General features: G+C 38.9%; 1 long non-coding RNA gene across 4 annotated transcripts in view; it reads left to right on the top strand.

Annotated features, from left to right (window-relative positions):
- The window catches only part of LOC106885784, a 301,614-nt gene that overhangs the window by 68,872 nt on the left and 207,644 nt on the right, over window positions 1–25,098 (top strand). Inside the window, exon 2 of one of the 4 annotated variants that reach the window (XR_001411498.1) lies at window positions 15,743–15,815. The exons of the other annotated variants lie outside the window; for them this stretch is intronic. This is a non-coding gene — a long non-coding RNA (uncharacterized LOC106885784). The remainder of the gene's footprint in view (window positions 1–15,742; window positions 15,816–25,098) is intronic. 4 annotated transcript variants of the gene reach the window in all.

Raw genomic sequence — 25,098 nt, 5'->3', positions numbered from 1 at the left:
AAATGTGAAATGTTAAAATCCTGCATTTCAGCAATAGTGCATGTTTGTGTGTGTTTAATATAGCAAGAAGTTTTTCCCTGAACCACGACACAGCTTTTCCCATTTTTTCCCAATAGCCCTCTTCTTATTATTCATTTTAAGTGATCTTGCATGCAGTTATGATCCTGAATGTTGTCTAAAGACTTATTTTTTAATGCGAGTTCTTTGTGGTAGGGTAATAGACATGAAAGTTCATGGTTCTGTGTGATACTTTTGTTTCTGTCAAGGAGCAAGTTTTGCATAAGCCTCATATTCCATCACTGAGTATGCTATGGGCACTAGCATGAAAAAAAACAACAAACAAACCAGAAATTAAAGCAAACGAATACATTCCAGCTGATCATGCTAAAGATATTTTAAATTAATGATAAACTGACAGCACAGTAATGTGAGAACAAAAACACAAAATTCTGTTTAGAAGATAGAAATTTTGATGTAATTCTTTTGAAGTAAGATTTAACTATGTGTTTAGTTAGATTTCACAAGATGGAAACGTGCAAATGAAGATAGCTTTTCCTAACAGCTCCATGTGATGATAGACATTAAGGCAAGCAGTCAGATTTTAAAAAGCACTTGGTCCTCTTTAATATACAGACAAATAATATATAAAACATGTTTTATAATAGGTCTTGCATGTCTTCATGGGAAGTGTTGAGGGCACAGTGCTTCCAAAAATGCCTGTTGCATAGGTGTGTGAGATTACCATTATATTGCGTGCCGTTGCAATACATCTACAAACTCTTGTGCAGCAGAACTGAGCTGCCAGCAAGAGACTTCTCTGGCATTTAGACAGAGTGGCCTTTCTCCGATATCTGCTGTGCCTACAGTTGTGAGGATGCCAGTCTTTTCCCCTCTTCAGGGCATTTAGAGCTTGAGGGACTTCCTTAACGCAATCTTCCGTTCTTGCAGCTGGTAAAGCAGAGCATAAAGGCTACTCTGGAAGTGGCATACGAAGGACTTTGTTGCTCTTTTTCGTGTGTACCCTTTTTGGTGGGTAAACCATGAGAATTCTCTGAAGGAAAAGAGTCTTCAGTTCATGCAATAGCAAATTATTGCTTCAAAAGTGGGTTTCTTCCCCCTCAGGGCTCTCACGTTTCATGTCCATTCAGCAACCAGGGACCAGACCAGTAGTGTGCTTTTCCTTTTAGCAGCATGTTGTGATGTTAGAATTTCCTGCAAAATCATATGTTTCATATGGTTTTTATATTTTAATCACATTTTTAAAGTGCTTCCAGATGTAAGCATATATTTGGTTACAGTTTAGTGCACATGCTCATACACTGATAAACTGGTAAGGCCTGCATCCAACAGCCTATAAATCAATATGTGGCTTTCTATTGACTTCCAAAAGCTCTGGTTTGGGCTGTTGGAGTTGTTGGTATAGTCAATGGATTCAGGTCACCAGTTTTCTCAGGTGGGTTCAGAAACGGTGCAATAGTTATAATTATGTAATATGAAGTAATATGAAGAGTCCTATTGCAAGAGGAAACGCTTTTCCTTTTTCCTCCTTCAGTTGCCTCTTGACAAAGATAAGCAAAGCACCCAGTCAAACAGAGAGGCTAGGTATGTGCTTAGGATTCCCATATATTTGTGCAGGAAATACTAATGCATGCACAGGAAAACTACTGTGTTCTGAGCTTAGGAAATCCTCATGCAAATGCACTATATGTGCAAATGTAGGAGGTGAAATGACTTTATTAATTTTCTTTTTTTCCCCTTCTCTGATTGGGAAATTCATGTCCATTCAACGTCCAGGGACTCTTGCTACTTTCCCACCAGACAGTCCTTCTGGGCACAGGCAATGCCCCTAAGGGAAGCAGGGAACAGGAAAAGGATGAGGTGAGTTTCCTACATCATGCAGTAGAAGTGCATGCGAGGTAAGTGAAGCACATGTTGGCTTTGTAGAAGTCTCAGTCCTACTTGTGCTTCATGCATTTTTTCCTTTTGAAGAAGAATTCATTAGTAAAATCAAACACCATCAGGTCCCGTGTTGCTAAACCAGGTTCTGTAGGAGCTCAAGCAAACTTGTATGGAAAGCTGGAAAACATAAAGCAGCTCTATGTAGTGCCCCATAAGTGTGGATGGTGGGAGGTAGATGATGTTGCTTATTTCATTGCACAGAAGACCTCTTGAAAGTCTCCTGGTTTGGGGTGAGGGCAGTTCCTTGTTCCTTGAGAATCTAGTGTCCTAAATGAGAGGAAAGCCATGGGATAGGTACTGTGGTATTAATGGCCATGGAATAGATTTCCTGGAAGAACTGGAGACTTGGGGAAAGATAGAAGTTCTCAGTTCAAAGGTAGAAAAATCAAAAACTTGGAAGCTTGTTACAAAGGTAATTTTGTAAAGAGTGTTTTGTAAATGATCAGTGAGTGAAAGCTGAGAAAAAGAAACTTTACTTGATATATTTATTCATAGTCAACAATAAATTTAGAAAATCAAGAACAGATCAATGCTGAAGTCTGTTCAGGTCATGCCATGCAGGAGTATTTCTTGGTAGCTTGAGGAAAATCTTCAAAAAAAAGATTGTGCAAGACAAACATAGAAATGTTCATTTGTCTGAGTTGGTTCAAATGTTGTAAGGTGAGCTCAGTCTTGGCTTAGAGGCTGCATGCTGCTCGAGTTTTACAAAAAGCAGATTTTTTTTGATTCACTTGGGACATCCCAAATGTTGATAAACTGGAAAAGACTGTGCTGGTACTTCTGTCATATGGTGACAGAGAAAAACATGTACAACAGAAACGTACTGTGCTATGAATCAAGTAACACAGTTTCTATTCAGATCACAGCCCTGCGGGTAGATTATATATAGAGTAATTTTAGCCCTCTTAGAAGTGTGTTGTTAGAATTGCTCTATAAAGAGGAGAAATAACAGAAGCCTGGTAATTAAACATGCTGAATTAAAAAAAAATTGGAGGGAAAATATTTATTGCAATAAGATTGAAACACTTAAAATCTTTTCAGTTAGAGTCTCACATTAGTCTTTGTGTACCAGTGGCATTTAAATTAAAGCCAGTACGTTTCCATAAATAGACAAGTTGGTTTTGATGAAGGGAGAATTTTTGGTGCAAACAGTTTCCATTTGAAATCCCTGATTGCATCTATAAAGCAACTCCTTTGAACAGTATCCTGCTGGCATACTGTTGATGACAATAAAACTAAATATAAGTTCAGAGATAGATCTACAAATGTGTGCGTGCATTGATATATTTATATATGTAACTGAAAATTGGAACTAATTGTGAAACTTGGCTTATCTAATTTACATGCAGATGTGATCTTCTGATCCCTCTCCCCTAGATGTGGTCAAGCACGTATTTACAGGTCCTTGACAGTGTAGAGAATGAACAATGCCCCCCTGTACCACAGCCATTATGATCAGATTATAGATGCAGCCATGCCACAGTACACGTGCTTGTATGAAGACCTGCACACAGTTGCTGAGACTGGGCATCTTGGGTGATATGTAGTGCTAGCATAGGCTGGAAACCATGAGGTAGAAATCTAAAATTTTCACAAGAGGAAGTTATCTTTTAACTTTCTTCACCTTTTTTGCTGTTTCCGGAAAGAAGTAAGTCTTGGAGTCATTGTTTCACAATATCTGCCTTTAAAAAAGAAAACCTACTGGTACTTTTTATTAGATATTTATTCACTGCTTTTTATTATATAATTATTTATATAACTAAGATTAGGATGGTTTTGACCCATTGAACCCTGCTCTATCTGTTTTTCGAATTCTACAGCAAGGAAGTAAAATTGATTTGCTTACATGTGCATTTAAAATGAATGCTAAGGCAATCTTCCATCAAAATATTTATAATAAGGAAGGAGCCATTGCTGTATGAAGCTTCGTCTTTTTTAAAGGAGAATTGTGGTAAAATAACAAAGACAAACAGAAACTGCAAGCCTGAATCCGTCACTGATGTTGCCTATTTGTTTAATACGCATTCAGAGAAACCTGTAAGGTCCCTATTTTCGTGCTTTCAGTCAGGTGTAGTTGATGGCAAGATCCATTAGAGGCTTTATTTTCAGATTATTATTTTTTTTCATTGTTCTGTTTTCACTATCTTGTACTTATGAACTTATCTTACTGTGTATTCATAAAGGAGTGTGAATTTTAGTCCAGTATATGATGTCTTTGATACAATCCGTAGAGCATTTACTATTCTATAATGGGGCTATATTTATACAGAGAAAACGAGTATTTACTATTGCTCATTTTGTATGTTTTTAAGTATGGTAATATTTTCTATGATTCTGAACTTGGAAGAAAAATATAACTTAGGACAAAGAAGTTTTGCTTACCTTCTATTTAATCCAAATAGTAATAATTTTCTAAATTTTAAATACTTTAGTTATTAAGCAATATAGTTTTTTGCAAGTTACTTACTTATTACAGCAAATGGCTAAATGTTCTCCTGTATCAACACCTTTGTACCTGTACAGCATGTGGGGAAAAAACATCCTGAAGATTTCTTTAATGCAAATCTCTAATGCAGGGAACTTACAAGGGTAGCATTGGAAACTTGGGGGGTGCACTGAGTTTTTAAAGTCCTGAGGTCATAAGATTAGTTAACAATCTTAATTTTCATTTTAAAAAAAAGAAAGTTGCATAGTCCAAATTTTTATAGAAAGAACTATAAAACATGACTCTAGCATGAATTCAAGTTACCAGTGGAAGGTAAAGTTTAAAAATGCACCATGCGTTTTAATTTAATTTCAGATTTTAATATCACAATCCATTTAAGTCTTCCTCTGAGTTTGTACATGCCAGAGTTTTAGCTTCTGTTAGATGCATACAATAGGTATGTGTATATATCATATAAAAGCAAGAAGTCACCTCAAAATGTCATTTGATGTCTTTCGTCCTTGCTAGCTGAAGGTAGCTGAACACATGATGAATGGAGGAGAAATCAGAGAGCAGAAAATGGTAATTGGCAATTTAATCAATAAATAGATAGACCACAGTGTAAATATCTGTTGATGTTTGTAGTGCCTGGGATAACGGGGAAAGGGTTGAGTGCTTGTTCTGCTTTGTAATGCTTTAGCAATGCTTGTAGTCATAAACCAGCCTTAAAACGCCAATTAAACAGGTTTTATGACTGCTTTGTGTTACTGAAGTGATGCAACATGTATCAACGAAACTAGCCTATTGTTTTGCCTTTAAAAAAAACAAACAAACCAAACAAACAAAAACCTGAATAGCATAAAGTAATCTTAGTGCCTCGTGTCTAAAAGCAATATGTCCCACATGTTGGATGGTCTTCTCCCTCCCTGTAAATTAAGGACAAAAGATGTTACTTGAATGAACTAATTGGTTATAGGCTGTTTGGCCCATAAGGTCTGAGTCATCTACCAGTTGGAGAGTGTAGATGCTGGAGACTCAGACCACTGTCCTAGGCAGGACAAGAAGTGGTGCACAGCTGGGGAAGGCCCCAGGCTGAGCTGGCAAGGAAGGTAGGCAGCAGCTGCAGGGGAGCTTCAGATACCTGACAGTGAAGATTTAGATGAGGAGAAAACCCGCAGCCAGGAACAGGTTTGTGAAGATATACCTTTGTGGTAGATACTCCTAAACAGAGCTTTTCCCCAAAAGCTTTTATTTGGTTACTTTTAAATCTTCTCATTCACCTCTTTTCCACAACTGTGTGTACTGGTCTAAACCGTGCAGTGTATACAGTGTTTTGTATGCTGTGGTTTTACTGTGTATGTTATTCTTTGCTGTTCTGTTAATTTAATATATAAGAAGAAAAAGGGTATCTTTAATAATTAACTCACCAATATGGGAATCACATCATACTAAGGAACCAGTATTTCCATGAACAATACTTTGGAACTGTGACTTCTCATCAGAGCTTTCAAGACTGTTTTACAAAGTCTGTTGAATTGCATAAGCCTAAATCATTCTTGAGTGTAGTGGGTGCTTATAGATTAAAAAGAAAAAGCAGAACAAAATAATGTGATCATTCAGGCTCACCTTCTGTCTGTAATCTGAATGAATTCTTATTTGAAGTATGATTTTCAGAATGCAAGATCCAATCTTAATTTAAAAGGGTCAAGGACAGAGAACCTGTCATCACCCTTAGGAAGATGTTCCAGTGGTGAAGTGCTGTGTATCTGCATCATATATCTGATGTGAATTTGTCTGTTGGAGCTTGTTTGTAGCGTTGCATGTTAGCTGTAAGAGCCTCCTGTCAAAACTCTTGTAGACAATGATTAAGGCGGCCATAATTTTCATAGGATAAATGGAGCTGCATTAAAGAGTTTCATCCAATCCTTTATTTATGAGGCTCTTTAGTGAGTTTCTTGAATTGTACACACCAGACGTTGATACAGCCTTCCAACACTAGATGCTTGAGTGCCAAGTATATAGTTAATCCAAGTTCTCCAGTCCTATTCAGGCTTCTTCCACAGAGGCCTCCGGGGATGCATTTTTCCCTTCGGCCCCGACAGCGCATCGGGAGCTCATGTTCAGCAGAGTCATGTTCACTCTTAGTGCCAAGTCTTTTTAAGAATTGTTGCCCCCAGCATAAATGTTCTCACTCTGCCAAGAGGACTCTACTCTCTTGTTTAATTTATAGATGTATAAATTGGTTCTCAGAGTGAAGTGACTTGCCCAGAGGCTCACAGTGGCAGAGCCTGGGAGCAACAATCAAACTCTTAAATATCATACTATATCCTTGCCAATGGACTATTAATTTACTTGTTCCTTCCCCTGTACTTTATGTTCTGCATGACTGAATATTTTCCTGGTTTCCCTGCATGGGCTGAGGCTGTATATGCTCTTTCTTTTAGATTTGGTCTAGTTTCATCTGAAGAACAGAGTATACTTTAGGGATTACAAGGTGATGATGTTATTTCTAATCATGTTTATTGCTATTACTACAAAATTTTATCTATAGGGTTAATTATTTCCCCTAGTTGTGTGAATAAAATATGAATCTTGAATATATTATGGAATGCCTCCCATCTCATTTAACTCAGGATTCAATTTTTTTCATTGCTGCTGGGCCCTGTTCAGGGTGGTACTCTTCCCCCGCTTCCTCTGGAGAGCTGATATCATGCTGGTTTGTAATATTCATTAGCAGCCCAACCCTTTTTCCAGGGATAACCTCTGGTTATACCCATTTCAAATGCCTTTTAAACAATGCATCAAGAAATGAATTTTTTTTCAAGAAAAAGGAGCTTGCACCTGAAACCTTCTTCATGGGCTGAATACTGAGGAGGAAGAGTGAGCCCTTGTCTTCTAGAAATGGGCCCTTGCACCAAGGACAGAAACTGTCATTTTCCTTCTCTGATGGTAGAAGACTGTTCCCTGGTGCTAAGGAGAAGAGTAAGACTGCTTTTTTTAGGAATACTGTCTTTAAATGCTACTATTTGAATGGAGCATGAACTTTACTGGGGAGGGAAAAGGGAGAGGAGGGGGAACAAAAAACCCCAACCAACTAAAAAACCCAGCTTGATTCCTTAGGATATCAAAGTGTATGTGAAAATAAAAATGAATCCCATGAAAAGATGAACCGGCTTGAAGTTAGTAGGTATTCTTAACAATTTCTTGAGCAGTTGTTCATCTTCCTTGCAATGAAGGAAGCCTCTTTTTTTTATTTTTAGTTATAATTTTTTCTTGAAATCTTTCGCTAAAGCAGTTGTCTCATCTAAGGTATACAGATTGTAGTTCTGCAGTCAATCACAGCCATGCTGGGTTCTACCAAAGGCCCAGGCAGTGCTGCCAGTGGTGGCAGAATGAGCTGCCTGCTTTGTGGCAGGGAGCAGTGTGGTTGATGTGACATGGGTGGAGATGGCAGTGACTCCCTGTTTCTGGTCACCTGGGATCCATAATAAACTTCAATGTCTCCTGCTGCTGGAGTGGACAGAGTGTTGCGTATGGTTATGTGCTGTCTGGCAGTAGGAGGGTTCAAACATCACCAGGGCTACTACGTTGTACCATGAAGAATATCAGTATGGAGAGGGGGAGCTGCTTGTTGAGGGGAGACAGTACAGACAAATACCCAGGGATGGGATGCTCCTGCGCCATCATGCATTACCCTGGAGCAGTGTGGCACGGATGCCCATTGTCAGGAGTTCAAATCATTCACTGTATCCTTCAGGTGGTGACTGGCCGGGCCAGTGGAGAGGTGACAGTGCTCTTCTGGGGCTAAAGCACATCCCATGCTGGGTCTGGAGGAGACCCCTGGGGCCAGGTCCAGAGCAAGCTGCCGCACACCTGTGGTTTGTCTCCTCTGAGGGTGCCAGGCTTTGCAGGGTGGCAAGGCACCCCTCAGCTTTGTGATTGTCTGCAGCACTGTGGACCAGATCATAGGTATCTCCACTAGCCTTAGTGGTGGCCAGGATGGTCACAGCACATGCTGGCTCTGCGTTGTCACACCTCAGGGAGCAGGAATGGGACAGGGTCTCCCCCTCCCCCCTGCTGGGCCAAGCACCCCATGTCCTTCCCCCTGCAGGTACCTCCAGGAGGCTGGACCCCTCTCAGAGGTGGAACACAGTGACCAGCAGAAGGTATTTTAGGAAGAGCAAGACCAGCAGACAGACTCTTCCTCTTGTAAAATCTTTCCATTTCCAGGCTGGCTGGGGTGAAATGCTTTCTTGTGGAAGTTCTTGAGCTAAAAAGCATATGTTATCTATGTGCTACGGTGTAAGTGCATCAGAAGCACTTGGAGGATTAAAATGACAACTTATTGGAGCAAAGCAGGACTGGGAGGTGAACGGCCGAAAGAGGCGTCTTTAGTCAATACATCAAGTCGTTGGCTTTTTGGAGGCTTGTAGAAATGTATCTTATACTACTCAGAAGTGTTAAGTTTTCAAGGTTGTAAATTTGCTCTCCAGTTTATGTGTTAAGCTAAGTAAAAGACAACGTCAATTATTTTTATACTTTAAGTTTTTGTTTTATTTTTCACCTACCAGGTAGTGAGTCCTTATAAAAATAGAAAAGCAATCCTTGTCTGGCTTGGGTAAATAGAAAGATTGGCTTGTCCTTAAGTGATTGATTACTTTTAAATTACTGTGAAAGCTCCTTTTAAATAGGTCAGTGTAAGTGACAAAGTAAGCAAAGCTACTCCTTTTCCCCTCTTTGTTAGGGGTAGCTTTAAAATTTTTGGCATAGACTTAGGTATGAAGTTAAAGCACCTTTAACACACTTCCTACATGATACAGTTACTGTGAATGGAGTAGAGGTGATACATGTAATGAAGTTTAACAACTTTTCCAGTTTTCCTTTAGATACATTTTTTTGGCATTGTAACTTCTGTGAAGCTCAGAAGTTGAAGAGCTTTAGAAAGTGCTGGGTGGTTTGGGGTTTTTTTTGGTTTGGTGGGGTTTTTTGTTTTTTTGATATTAGGGAGAAAAGTAGATGGTAACAATAGCATCTCTGATTCTGAGACAAGGGAGAAAAATAAAATAACTTTTGAAGTGTTTTTTATGCACTTTTTGAAAATTTCTGCAGCTAAAACAGCTGGGGAGAGATGAACCGGTTTTGGCAGGGAATTTTGTAACAGTTCACAAAGAGGCTGGGTTTGATTTTAGTGCATTGTAAACTATTAAGCATGGAAACTGCAGTTTAAAAATTAGCATTTAAGCTGCTCAGCTAAAAAGTCTGCTGAGCATGCTCGTAGACTAAGGTAGTTGCATATTGGAAAGTCAGAATTTGAGATACCGCTAGGAATTAGAAAGATAACTGGAAGGAGGCATCAGCGGATAATGTAAAGCTTAGCAGGGCTCAGGTAAGGCTTTTGCTTTTTAAAACCGAGCATTGATTTCCTCCCTACAGTTTATCATAGAATGAAACCAACATTTAATAGAAGACTAAAATATATCTATTCATACAACCTGAAGTTTCTCCACCATTTGACTATGTACTCTTCACGTTTTGTAGCTGAGATTTGCTGCTATGGAATAATTTACACTGTATTGTAATCTGTCCTTACATATAAGGACAGAGCAAAGTTACTGTTTCATAACTAAGGAAAAGTGTTTTACAGAACGGGTGTTCTAAGGTCTGTTTTCTGAGCCTGTGTGTGTTTGACTTCTGTCATAACATAGCATAGCTCCTAGAGGAGCTAGGCCCACCCACAGACCTCATAATCTGAAAGCAAATTTTACTTCGCTGGTGTACCATAGAAGTTTGATATCTTTGGAGAACTGTCTGACAAGTCTAATGTAATAGAAAATATGCATGTACTGCCAATCATCAGAAATGTGAGGGGAGCTAAAGCTACTGAGACAGAGATAAAAATCAATACAGTTGGTTAAGCTCACTGTAGGATCAGAAATCTTGTTCTTTTGGCGTGTATTTAGTTTCTTCTAAATAAATCATAGCGCAACTTTCTCCCTGGTCTCCCCCTAAGTCTCTCTGTTGTTCCTGTTCATCCTGTTTTGTGGACAACCAGGTGCCTCATGGCATTACTTCAGAACTGCCTCTTTGGTCATTGGTGCTTCTCCAGAGCAACATCTGCTGAGCCCTGAGTCGCCCAGTATCTTTCCAGAAGAAAAGGTACCATGGCAGAGGGAATTTGTACAGCTTGTGTCTTCACTTGTTGCTGCAGAGGACAGCTTAAATCCATGCTGGGGAAGCATTTAGAAAGGACATGGATGGGGACAACTCAGCCCAAAAATCTGAAGGGAGTTTATTAGGACAAGAGAAAAATAAAGTGGCTGCAGCTCGTGCGGGCCTCCAGAGGCAGCTGAGGCCTGACGTGTTTGGCCCTGCAGCTTGCCAAAGAGCAATTGGATGCAGAATGAGGATTTAGGAGAATGAATAAATATTTGGGAAGTGCAGCAGTAGAATGAGTCTACTTTACTGTGTAACTTGTTTAAAGGACACAGTTTGGCAGCCGGAACTGTTTGCAGGTCAGTCAGCTGCCCAGCGGGGAGGCCAGGGTACCTGTCAACGTGTTTAGTGTTTCTCTGCCTGGATGAAATCCTAGGTTTGTTACAGATGTTTGGTATACAAATATCTTTACAAATGACTTACATAAAGTTCAAGCTGTAAAGCTGGCTAGCAGAAAAGAAACACTTTTTAAAATGTGTTTGTGAAAAGCTAGGAAGCCACTGAATATTAGTTTCAAAACTCTCACATCTGTACAGTTTGACTTGCACAACTGATGGTCCCAGGTTTTTTGTTTGTATTCATGTGGCTGGTGTTGCAGTGGACGGTCCCAGAAATGTGGTGGCTGCCCACACCGAGAAGTACCACTGGACACTGCTGGCAGTTCAGGTCAAATTACCCCTGAGTAAACAGTAGTAAGGGTCCATTTGTTTAAACCCCTTATGTTTGCTTTGTATGTCTGACACCAACCTAAAGATTTGGCACTTTTGTTACATCTTTCTGAGAACAGCTGCATGATTCTGAAAGCTTATCAAGCTCTTAAAACTCTAAATGTAGCTCTTTAGACTTAAGCGTAATTAGAATATAATGCATCAGTTTGCTTGTTTACATATAGCAAATAACAGAGTGCAATTGAAGCAAATCTGAAAAACTGGATGCTAAAAATTTGGTATTGAGGACCTGATGTCCACACCTCGGGACACTTTTGGGGTTTTTACTTCAGATTAGGTCCAGTCTGGTTCTGTAGACTGAGTGTTCATTTGTGATCAGAGAGTATATTGCTCATAAACAAGTAGCCCCACTCTTTTTTAAGTCTTATTTTTATTTAATAAGTGGTGTTTTTTTCTTTGGCAGGAGGTACATATGGTGTTCTGATATAGGTTTGGGTTATGTGCCTGGCACAGAGTAAGTAGCACAATGAAATGCAAATTAAAGTTATGTTGATTCAAGAAGGTTTTAAAATGAGATTCTACTTAACAAATACCACACATTTTGATGAGGTTTCACTACATATTTTACTGAAATTAATGTTTTAGGGCCATGGAGATTGCATGCTGAAACAGGTTGCAGGCCATCTGCTCAATATGTTTTCTGTGGTGGCAGCCAGTTCCAGGTGCTTTGGAGTTTGGAAGTCCCTATATTAGATGACTGTAGAATAAAATAGCCCCAGGGCAATGTCTTTGAGGTGCATATCATGTTCTCTGTTATATTACCTTAAGCAAAATATTTTGAAAACATTTTTGTCTGAAAACAAATATGGCTTACTTCAAACATACCAAGACATTGGCAATACAAAGGACCTCTCTATGTCTGAACTTTAGGTACAGACAACTTACAAGTTTCACAACAATTATCTTCAAATGGCTTAGAGCATGCTGTACAGAGATGATCTACAAGTTGCAAGTTTACTGAAATTGATTTCTAATTTTGGAAGATCAGTTAAATCAATTTGGAAGCCGCTTTGTCTAATTAAAATACTTGTTAATTATGAAACAAGTTTCTTTTAATCTATATGTTTTCATTTTGCAAGTAGGTGAGTTCCTTCAGCAAGTTATTTGAGCTATTGGGCCCAAACTAAGTATGGAAACACAGTATCCACCTTTTACCTCCCAAAACAGTTTTTCATTCATACGTTGTAATAAAATAAAGATTTGTGCTCTATGACTGACTAGAATTTTTGTAGCTTTTTGCAGTTTTTCTGTATCAGTAGCTATATTAAATCTTCTGGATTATGCTTTCCAAAGTTGCAGCTAGGACATCTGAAAATAATATTTAAATACTTGGGGGGAAAAAAACCCCATATCTTCAGTGAGATGGGCTTGTAAGCAATTGGCGTGCTAATGTTTTTCTGTATTTTTTATTGTATATAGTATTTCACAGTACACTGAGACTTTCTGTATTTAAATGTTATTTGTTATTTCCTTTGCCACTGGCAACATTTTTTTCTCTATTCACTTCAGCATGCATTTGTGAACAAGCACATTTCATTAGATCCCTCTTTGACATTTGTATATATTTTAAAAACTGGAAATGCAGTATGTTGTCACTCAAACCACTGCAGAAAACCTGGTTTTGCTCCATCTGTTCCTTCCAGGCTGATGGGGAAGGGCAGGATGGCTGGCTGCAGGGATCACTTATGCAACCCAGTTGGAGCTCATGAAGCACGATGCCCAAGACAGCAGTGAAACTCTGCACTCGGAGCACAGGGGTGTCATTTTTCCTTCTTCCTCCTTCCTTTGCCTTGTGAAAGTTTTGGGTAGCATTCACAACTGGCTTAGCTGTTGACAGGGAAGAGCTGTGGAAAACTAAAGCAGCTGGCTTTTGGGAAACCATATTTTTTTTGTGTGAAAATGGGGCTGAATGCAAAGAGTTTATATTGTGTTGTAAGTATGGTATATAAACCAGAATCAAGATGAAAGTTGTGTGTGTGGCAGAACAGCCTACACCTCCACCCATCTTCCTGTTCCTATTCTCCAAGCTCAACATAAGAACAACCTGACAAAATCCAGTTCTACCCATACCTTACATTTTTGTATTCTGTTTGAGTCTAGCTGATGTTTGTTCCTTCAGCAAATACTCTGCAGGTCATCTAGCTGGGCCATTTGTTTCCTTGGTCTGTATTCCTTCCCACTCTTCTCCCAGTAAGTACCCTCAGACTCTCCGGAAAATGGTTTGAACTTTCGCTTGCTCAGATCCAGTGGGTCTTATTTCAATAACATTAACAAAGCTGTCTTTGGTGAAAGGCAAAACCCGTAATATGGAGCGATGCCAGGAGTCTTGCTAGTTCCAGTACTAAAACCAATATGAAAATGAAATTTATTTTCTCTTTACTTTGGGACAAGATAGAAGAGTAAGGTTTTATAGTGTGAATACTTCAGTAAAACGTGCAGGATATATACCATTTTATTTAATTAACAAATAACCCAAAGAGGTCCACCTTCTTGTCAAGAGACTCTTTCAACAACTGATGCTTTGAAATTCAAGACAGTGGATTGTAATTCATGTATCTCTTACTAAGCATGTATATTTTGAATTCTAAAAAGTAATAATACAAAAGTGAGAAATTAATAGCTTACTTTGGGACCTTTGCTGTGGGTTTCTTGCACTGAAACTTGATTTCTTTTTAATATATTCAGGAATGCTATGATGCAGGAATTGGTAGAGAGAGGCTTGAGCAGAGACAAGAGGACCTCTCCTGTCCCTTCCACGAACTTTTAGCCTGCTTCTCTTTGGAAGCAGATAGTTGATTCATGCCCATGTCATGTACTGTCTAGTGCTGAGCTGATGACCCTTACTGCCTCTACATGTTCCCTTTTAAGGAGACCTCACTTCTTAAGGGCAGCGTTGAATTGGAAACAACTTTATGGACTTGCTTTTTGTTATGCGAATTAACTACTTGAATTACTCGTCTTTCTACTGTGTTTATGGACTTGCCTGTTTCTTATATGAACCAGTTTAATTAGCTGTGTCAGTTCCAGTGCTTGCAGAAGGATTTACAATGGTTGATCTTTGCTGATATTTCCACTCCACAGTCTCCATCAAACGTAGTATAAGCACTCCACAAGGAAACATATGTAAGTGGAGATCATGCTGTGATGATTTCTTAAGGACTCTGGCATTTGTGTGCATGTGTGTGTTGGTGCGCGTGTCTTCCTTTTGCTTATAATTAAACATTAGCACTATAGCTAGATAAGAAGTACTATAGCTATATCGGAAGTGATGCTATTTCTGACTAACTATCCTTCAATTCATTTGATTTTAGTTAATGGTTATAGATAGCTTCTTGTTTAGTGGGAATAACATCTGGTGAATATAGTAAGAAAAATCCTGGTTTAAAAAATATATAGAATATTTTGAAGTATTAGATGTTATAGTTATTGTTTTAATGATCCTGTATGTTTCTAGCAATATTAAAAGTCCAGATTGTTGTTTAAAATTTTATCACTTTTGAGTTTTCTTCTTCTTTGGTCTTTTGTATGCCCTGCCGAGTGTGTCCCAAGATAAAGAGTTTTGGTTTTGAAGGTACTTGAGGAAAAATGGTCATGTCATAGCAACTTCTTTTGGAGTCTGATTTCTCTGCATTTTGCAAGATTTATTAGTTTAGACTATGAATTGGTTGAAAGAGATGCTCTGATATGTTATAGAAAGATTGTAAGCCAATTTATTAATATTGTAACTAAAGAGATTTCATAATCAGAATTTGCAATGGAGGCAACCTTAATCATTATTTCAAGTGATAATGTAGGTATTTTTCTCCTTAGTGTAAAGTAATAAGTTAGGGAGTTTTTCAAAGTTAAATGAGGAAAGATAGTAAACAATATGGACTTTTTAAAGTGGGGTTTTTTTTTTGCACTAAGAATAATGTTACTTTTTTTCTGACCTATCATAGCTGCTATTAATTTTGGTGTAGCATGTCTCACCTACTTTGAAATGTAAATTTACAAAAAGAAATATGTGGAGTTTGTGTGTTAATTGACCAAGTAGACATGGAATATTTTAATATGCAAATTAATTGTGCTCTAGTAGCCTCAGAACTATCTGTGCTATAAGAAAGAAAAAGAATAAATAAGTATCTTCACAAAAAGACCGATTTTGAAGAAATGGTGAGCACAGCCCAAGGACTTGAAGGTAGCTACGAACAGAACATTTGGCATGTGACTTAATGATTTAATATTGCCAAGTTTGCCTCATCAGCGCAATACTGTTGAAAATTCAGAAGGCCTGAAGTCCAGTATCGTTTCAATTAGCTTCTCACTGATGTGTTCAGCTAGATCTCAAAACAGAAATTGTACAAAATTAACAGACCTCCAGTCAAACTTAGTAAAACACGCGCTTTTCTAACTGCCTTTTATTGCCTTCCTTTTCTAGGTCTTTAGGGATTTTACACTGCGTATCTGGAAAAACAAGTCACCGTTTAAACACTAAGTCTACAGCTTGAAAGGTAGGGGGATAGCTGTGTTGTTATGACTCAGCGTGAAGCTGATGACATGGATGAAGGAAGTGCAATGCCAGTTTCTTGGCTTGGAACTTTCATGCTTTAAGTCAATATACACCTGAAAGAACATTTTTTTAAAAAGTCATTTAAAATAAAGCACAGTTTTTAAACACTTCCATACTTGTAACTATGCACGTGCTGCTAAATGCTGTAGAGACTCTTCAGCTCCCCTTAGCCTCACTGCTATTCCTTGGACTTTGGACATAGGCTTTCTGTTGTATGGATTTCTATTTTTTAATGCATTTAATGTTTTAAAATATTCAGTATATGGTTGCTTAGAACTGCTGTTTTGTATCATCCAGGTTTACAGTCGTTTTGCCTTCAGGCTGGCAAGTGTTGTCTGTGAATGGTGCGTAGCATTTTCTATTCTGCTTTCAATCCATTTCTGGCAAACTGAATTTTTTTAAGTTAAAATTATCCATCGTCTTCATTCTTCCCTTTCCCTTTCTGCCAAAATAATTCAGAAATTTAGAGGAAACCCTCCCTTCCACTTACATTTAGGCAATATCTTCCAGAAAGTGTCTTCTGCCCTTCAGCTAGTGTAGTAAGGCAGAGGGGAGGGTGCCTTTCATAGTGTTACAAGAATTGCTCAAATATGGCCAGGTTCAGAATGCTTCAATTTTTACATGCTCAGTGGAGAGCTTTAGACCTTCACAGCTGAAGAGTTTGTACTTGTTCCTCATTGAATAAACACCAAACTAGCACTGAGCAGAATATTATTTGCAGTTTTGACCAGGAGCTGCTTCAGGCAAATTTCAATTTTAGTATAGAAGCCCCAAACCAAAAGCAGGTTGACTGTATCTTTCCTGGGCTCTCAGTGACTGTGTTTCTGGGTCAGACTCAAGTGCAAATGAGACACAGGAGGCTGATCAGGTTGGTACCATTTGAGAGATATTTATGCATGGAAAGCAGGCCCAGAACTGGAGATGTGTTTAAGAACTTGAAAAGCACAAGAATGCATCAAATCAGGGTTGCCCTATTACAGTTACTCTGAACCAAAAATCAGATTGTTTTCTACAAAATTAATTGTGATTATTTGTAGCACACAATTGATTGTAATTATTTATAGCACACACTGAGTGTACATTTTTGTTTTGAGGTGGTGATAATTTATCACAATACTGGAATAAATTAGTACAGCTTCAGCAGACTGAAGTTTGAACAAATAAAAAGCAATAGTGTCCATGAAGAGTACAGATCATCCCTCAATCTTTCAGATCCATTTAGAATTCACCAAAGGAAAAGTAATCCCTGGATTTCCAAGGGGGTCTGCTTCAGTGCTTCATAAAAGTGCTCTATGCTTTTTTATTTCACATTTCAGTAGGTCTCACGAGGGCTGAGTTAGTCTTTCTTAGGTTTCAGTGGGTTTCTGAAGAATTCAGAGACACTGGCATTTTTGATACCCTTCTTTTGGCCTGAGCGTACTAATGGTGAACTCTGACACTGGTACCAGTATACCAGTCAGGGGAAAATTGAAGAAACAAGCTTCGGAACCTTCAACTATTTGTTGAATTTATGCCTTAGTGAAAGGGTGAGCAAAAATAGAATAAAAAGGATAGCAGAGATAGGCAATGGCAACATTAGTTGCACGTGATTACAGTCAATTTATTAACATCTGTTACTGCATAAATCAACAGTACGAATAAGAGACCATATTAGAGATTTAAAGTGAAATGAATCAAATGAGAAAACTTTACAAAAGTATCCTAAAAATATTATTAAACAACCGTAGCTAGTAGATGCTTTCAATTGATTTTTAAGAATAAAAATCTGACCTTCTCCTTTGGGTGCTTGTCTATGAAGCTGATGACTCCCCAGTTTATCTTTGGATCCTGTTTTAGGACAAGCTGGCCCTTTCAAAGCAGGCTTCTGAGATTTTAAAGATAGTCTGAAGCATGCAATTTCCTAGAGAAGTAGCCTGGGAATACAAGCCCAGCAGAAAGCAAACAAGGAAGACTGGAAATTAATCTTTTGGAGGAAAAGCCCAGTAGGAAAGAATGAAGATGCCCATCTTAACTCCCTAGTAAAAGATGTGCAGGATGATGCCTGCAAGGGATTGCTAGGCAGAGGAAAGCACATGGATGACATTTGGAATGTATTTCTCTCAAACAAAAAATGTAACCTAAAACTCATGCCCTGAAGAAAATTAACTTAACTTCTATAGCTTATAGGAACACTGTGAAACACTAGCCAGTGAATTAAACCACTGATTTAGAGGTTTCTCGGGCAGCTAAAAAATATATGAAGTCTTCAGGGCCGGGAAATAATTTCTAATACATTTGTATATTATCAAGCACAGTGCCAAGAAGTGCTGGTTCTATTTATGCCAGTAAGAGTGTAGCATAAAAACGACTTTGGAAGTCTGTAGTTTAATTTCCTTTTCGGGTCTCTTCTACACTTAAAAAAAAAAAAAAAAAGTTTTATTATATAATCACTTGCTTTTTTTATTTTTTATGTGGCTTTGGCCCTTGCATTTGTTGGATAAAGTGCATGATGATAGCACTGAAGTAACAGTTCATTTAGAATCTAGAAGCCAATGTAAAAAGATACAACACTTCTCTCTAGCTGGCATCTAGAGCACAGAGGATCAGTAAACAGTTACAAATCAGTTTGGTGGGGGGAGAGGGAGCGTTAATTGCCAATATTTGTCTAGGGAAAGAGCTTGGAATAGACAAGGGGATTAGAAGAGGATTCAAGAAACTTCAAGGGAAAATAGGGAAGCATGTGAATCTATTTTCAGACCTTTTTGTTCCAGTTTTTCTCCCCTGTGAACAAATAGCAGAGCACTCTGAGGGTTTTTTTCTGGTCACTGACCACTCTGTCATTAGTCTCAGTGGGAGAAAACCTGAACTTAACTGGAACCAGTTGAGGTACTCATAGAGACAGTAACCCCAGGTCTGGTCTGAGGGAAGGAGGTCCAAGCACATTCAGCCAGAGGGAGATGGTCACTTTGAGGTCCAAATCCTGGGGTTGCAGTTACTGTGGAACCAGTGAAGGGGGGAAGGAGGCACTGCTGCCAGTATATTATCCACCCAGCACAGTGCTGTGCGGGTTTCCTGGCACGCTTGTGGGAGAAGGAAAGCTCTGTTTATATAGTGCCAAGCCTGAAGGGGCAAAGGCTTTTTTTTGTGTTGTCATACGTATGAACAAAGCCATAGCGCATCAACAGCTGAGCTGATTTCAAATGTCTGCCCAGCACATCCCTTCACTCTTTGGGTTCTGCCATTAGTGATAGCTACCAGCATGGGGTTGTACCTGCTGGTGTTGGTATGTTTATCCAGAACAAATGTTAGAAATATAGTGAAATGACCAGCTTCATCTTCTGGCCCTCCTCATGCCACCACTACCCACAGACGTATGTCTGCTAAATATTTTCAGGATCCTTCTCTGGCTTTAATACATTTTTTGGTCGGGTTTGGTTTGCTTTGCTTTGCTTTGTTGGTGTAAGATTGCTGTACATCCAAGAACCTTCACCAGGAGTTAGGTAACACTTGGTTCTGTACAAATATCTGTGAGAAAAAACCCCACTGTCATGAGAGGGTAACAGTCAAAGGTATAAATGACAAGTGACTTCAGAACTTAAAAGCTTGCCATTGTATTTTTGTAATTCGTTATGTACTTAATAAAATACATGTAAATAAGGGTCAGTTATGTAAATCTTCCAAACCAGTCTTTGATGACAAAGGTAACTTCTTGCTGATAGTTTCACGGAGATGGTTCTCAGTAACCAGTTTGAAAGAGGAGAAGTTCATTGTCTTTTATGACATGCATTTTCTCATTCTTTCAAGTTTCATCAAGAAAAAAGCAGTTACAAGCTCCTATGTGTACTCCATGTATTTATGCTTGTAAAGCATCCTACAGGTTATGTTCTTAGTCTTTCTCAATCATGGTGATTACAGCATCATGGTATAAATGAGGTTGGAAGGGACCTCTAGAAGTCTTTAGTCCAACGCCCTACTCAAAACAGATCTAATTTGATCTGGTTGGTCAGAATTGTGTTCAGTTGTGTCTTTAATTGAATTGAATTCCTCCATAAGGAGATTCCGCAACTGTCTGGACACCCTGTTTGACCACTCTCAAGATAAAACAAACAAATGAAAGTCCTTATATCTAATCAGAATTTCCCATGTTCCAATTTATGTTTGTTGCCTTTTGTTATTCCACTGTGAAGCTCCAAGAAGAGTCTGGCTCTGTTTTCTCTGTATCCTCTGGTCAGGCAGTTGTAGACAGCAATGAGATCTCCCCTGAGCCTTCTCTTCTGTGGGCTGAAGAGGCCCAGCTCCCTCAGTTTCTCCTCCTACGTTCTGGGCTCCAGCCCTTCAGCAGCTTTGTGGCCTCTGCTGGATTTGCTCCAGTATGTGATTCAGATCAGAAATCTACTTTCATTTCTGTGTATTTTTTTTATGGATGAGCTTAGTCTGTCTTCACTTTGCAGCTTTCTCTTATAGCTATGTATCCACTTGTTTAATTCCAAAGTGGTTTTGATTTCTTTTTTCCCCCAGCCTGGATAATTGAATAGATATAGTTCTGGTGGCTGAAAACAGTGAACATGCAATTGTGTTGTGTTTTACCATGAAGTTTATCGTAGTGCCTGACATATAGAATCAGAGACTGTTTGAGGCAGGAAGGCGTCCCTGGAGATCACCTGGTCCAGTCCCCTGCTCAGAGCAGGGTCAGCCAGAGCAAGTTGCTCAGGTCTGTGTCCAGGTGGGTTTTGAATGTTTCCAAGGATGGAGACTCCACAGCCTTTGTAGACAGCCTGTTCCGGTGTGCAACCACCCCCACAATAATGAAGTGTTTCTTATGTTAAATGAAATTTCTTCTATATCGGTTTGTGCCCATTGCCTCTCATCCTGTCAAGACGATTCTGACTCCATCTTCTTTACTTTCCCCATCAGATATTTGTACATGTTGATAAGATGCCCCTGAGCCTTCTCTGCTCCAGGCTGAATGGTCCCAGCTCTCTCAGCTTTCCCTCACATGACAGATGATCTAGTCTCTTAATCAACTCTGTGGTCCTTTGCTGGACTCAATCCAGTATGTCCCTGTCTCTCTTGTACTGGGGAGCCCAGCTTGGGACCCAGCACTCCAGCTGTATCACACCAGGACTTTGCAGAGGAGAAGGATCACCTCCCTTGACTTGCTAGCAATGCCTATCCTAATACAACCCAGGATGTCAATGTATTGCAAGGGCACGTTACTGGCTCATGGTCATCTTGGTGTCCATCAAGACCCAAGGTCCTTTTCTGCAGAGCTGTTTTCAAGTGGGTCAGGCCCTAGTGGTGCCTGGGGTTATTCCTCCCTGAATGCGGGACTTTGCATTTTGCATTGTTGAACTTCATGAGTTCCTGTTGGCCCTTTTCTCTGACCTGTTGAAGTCCCTCTGAATGGCACAACTCTTTGGCATACCTGCCTCTCCTCACAGTTTTCCATCACCAGCAAACTCACTGGGTGTGCATTCTGTTCTATCACCTGTGTCACTGAGGAAAATGGTTAAAAATTATTATCCTAGGTATCACCCCAGGGACGGCCCTCCAGCTGGACTTTGTGCTGAACACAATCCTTTGATCCTGGCAGTTCAGCCAGTTTTCAGTCCACTGAATGGACTGCCCACTTATCTAATCTGTATTTCATTAATATGTCTATGAGGATGTTATGGGAGGCCGTGCAAAATATCTAAAATCAAGACAAACATGCACTGCTCTTTTCATCATAGAAGGCTCTTGCATTGGTGCAGCATGTTTTTCCCTTCGCAGGCCCTATGCTGACTATTTCTGTAATTTCCTTATCTGTAATATGTTCGGAGTGTTTTTCTGGAGGATTTGTCCCAACACTTTCGTAGGGACTGAGGTGAGGCTGACTGGCCTGTAGTTCCCTGAATCCTCCTCCTGGCCTTTCTTGAAGATGGCAGTGACATTTGCTTTCTTCTAGTCCTCAGGAACCTTTCCCAGTTACCACAACTTTTCTGAGACTATTAAGAGTGGCCTTGCAGGGTCATCAGCCCACTCCCTCAGCACTAACCAGTAGATCCCATTAGGTCCTAGGGACTTATTTATTTATGTCTTCTTCAGTTCATTTAAATGTTCCCTAACCTGATTCTCTTCCACTGAGGCTAAGAAAGTCTTGCTTCAGCTTTCCTGTTGTCTCTCAGGGGCCTGGGATTCCTATCTTACCAGTAAAGACAATGGTGAAGAAGGCATTGATCACCTTGACGTTTTCAATGTATCCTGTCGCCGTGTCCCTTGCTCCATTTCCACAGCAGACCCACATTTTCCCTTGTCTTTCTTTTGCTGCTGAAATATCTGTAGAAGCCCTTGTTGTTGCTCTTCACATCCCTCACCAGATTCAACTCCAGGTGTGTTTTGGCTTTCCCAACCCCGTCCCTGCAGACTCAGACAGTTTCTCTATGTATATCTTAAACCAGAAAATATAAACTTGGACTGTCAGGAATATATGATGTGAACAGATGACTTAGGTTAAATCTGAGCACCCCCAAACCCTCAATAACATAAATATGCAACACAACAACAGTAACAGTAATGACTGTTATATAGACACAAAAGGTTTTTTCCCAGGAAAAACTTTATATAAATATTTTTTTTCCGTTCTGTATGAAACATGCCTGACCTGCTAGTGATAGGCAGCATGTTTTGTTTGTTACATATTTGCCTTTGTTTCCTTCTTTGTCGTACTAAGTTGATAAAGATAAGATTAACTTATGATGCATAGCTCCTTAAGTAAAGCTTTTAGCTTTCCTTGATTATTAACAGTTAACATTTTTTAGTTATGTGTTATTTAAACAGTGGCCAGATATTGGAGTAGGTACTTAGGGCACTTTCTTATCTCTTCAATATATTTGAACCACTTACAAATAGTCCTACCACATTTTCTTTGATAAATAAAAACATCTCTTCCAGACTTTGTGGGCAAAAATATAACCCAGATCACCTTTGGAAAAGGCTTGATCTCACTTTTCTGGAGTATGAGTATATGGTAAGAAGTGTATCCCCGGCGTACTGAAGTAGTCTCAAGTTTACGGCTATCTTCATCTGTCCTGCTTATATAAACAAAAGTTGAAACATAGGTAGGTCTCTTGGTGGTCCTTCTGTAAGTGACAGAAGCTTTTAATCTTTATCTTAGTTTAATTTGTGTCCAGTATTCTGAATGGTTGTTTGATATTGTCAGCCCAATGCTGACGTTGAAGTTAGGTAATTCCTGCTTACTCATTATCCTCTTGAATGCTCTTAAGTGAATGTGGTTTCACTGTAATATTTATGGAGAGGATCAATTAAGATAATCTTGGATTAATCCCATTACACTCTTTGGTCTTGTTTATGGCTTTCTTTGTCATCAAAGTCACACAAACTGTGAAAAGACAGTATTCTGTTTGTGCTACTGTCATTATCATTCATTACATAATTTCCTCCCTATAAATTGCAAATGTATCCTTCATTGAATCCTACTGCTTGCAGATACACAAAACAGAGACATACAAAAGATTTTGTGTTATGTTACTTTAAAAATACTGCCTTTTAGGTACTGCTTTTACAGATATTAATATATATCAAGGGTCACCTTGATACACTCCTGTGAAATTTATGGTGCTGCTAATAAAACTAACCAGTTTCACACTTAAGTTTTAGGAAATTCAAGACTTATCTAATTTAAAACTTTTCATTAACTATAGAGGTAAAAAATCTGGGGCTGTTACTCATCAGCTACTAGAGAGTTTATGAAATGAGTCTATGCAAAGCAGCCTAACATAAGGTGCATTTACCTTCCTCAGTTCAAAACTATTAGCACAACATTTATGGGATCATAAAAAATACTTGTAGTTGAAAGAGTGCTTTGATGAGCAAACCTGCTAAGAGCATAGAGGTGTATGGTACACACTGTAATTTCAAGTTGAGCTGTAATCATATTTTTGATGTGTCAATATGTAGGGGAGTAATCTGTTTCACTTAAAGAAAATGTGAGTCAGATTCATTTTCACTGGGTCAATCGCTGTCACTAATCCAGAGTCTTTGTCAGCTCCCAGGCTTTCTTGTGTGTTGTGTTTTTTACACTTTTGCTTAAAAGGCAGGTAAGATGATACTGTTAACACTTTCTGCTCTTGTTTTTTTACTTGGAACAATGATGTGATAGACTTCTAGAATAGCTGCTTTTAGCAAATTCTATTTTTCGCGTGTGCGTTTATGGGGAGACAGATGGCCGGAGAAGTATAGAATGACTTTGATTTATTTACATTAACCATTTTCTTTTTTTTTTTTCTGTTTATGATGTTGTCTTTAGTGTCACACAAAGAATGTCTTGAAATTCATTCATGAAACCAAACCTTTGATATTCCTGAAGAAAAAAAAAGAGTTGTGCTCTCTGAAACATGGTACAAATGTTAAAGAAATGTAGTTCATTATGCTAAGGTTTGAAGGAAAAAATCGTGACTTTGTGCTTTCTGAATATTTAACCAAAGGAAAATCTCTCAGGACTGTGTCATGTCCCCAGAATGAGCTCATCTCCTGTGCTTTATATTTGGATTGCAGGAATGATTCTTTCTCCCAGCTTTGTGCATGTTTCCTAGTGGAGTACCTTTGCTGTATGTCTTCTTAGTCATATCATGAGTTTTTAAATTTTGCATTCTAATTCTCACTATTTCAGGCTAGTGTTTTTGTTGATATTTCTTAGCAAAAATTCATACAGAGTGTATAAATAAGTCTGGTTGTGAGTGGGTGTGTTGACCTGAGGTATACAGGGAGGTAACTCTATTGAGTAGCTCAGCCTTGCAGTGAATCCACATTTAATATTATTGTTATAAGTACCTGGCACGCAGGAATATTTCAGGATTGGGTCCTGCATGCAGTCAACATGATGAAAAGCATTAATTCCAGTAAAGGAACATACACACGAGGACTAAGAGCTTTGAAAGTTGTGTACTCTGTGTGTGTATAAACACAGCATAATGTGTTTCCCAGATTTTCTTTTCAGTATTTCAAAATGCTGAAGAGTTCCTAGCAGTGGGAACTATTTTGTGAATTCTAGCTCCAGTATCCAAAATAGGTGAAGTCCTCAGCAAACTAATGTTGCAGAGTCTGTAGAGTTTAGCCTGGCTTTTTTTTTTCTAGACAGAATGTTTAAAAAATAATTAAAGCTGCTCTTTTTCTTCGGTTTGATAAGAAGATGTTGATGGTTTTGCGAAGCTTGAATTTTGAGAGAGGCAAAACCTGAATTGGAT

Source organism: Calidris pugnax, unplaced genomic scaffold (genome assembly GCF_001431845.1).
Source record: "Calidris pugnax isolate Ruff unplaced genomic scaffold, ASM143184v1 scaffold25, whole genome shotgun sequence".
Taxonomy (NCBI): Eukaryota; Metazoa; Chordata; class Aves; order Charadriiformes; family Scolopacidae; genus Calidris; species Calidris pugnax.
This window is presented reverse-complemented; position numbering and strand designations above follow the sequence as displayed.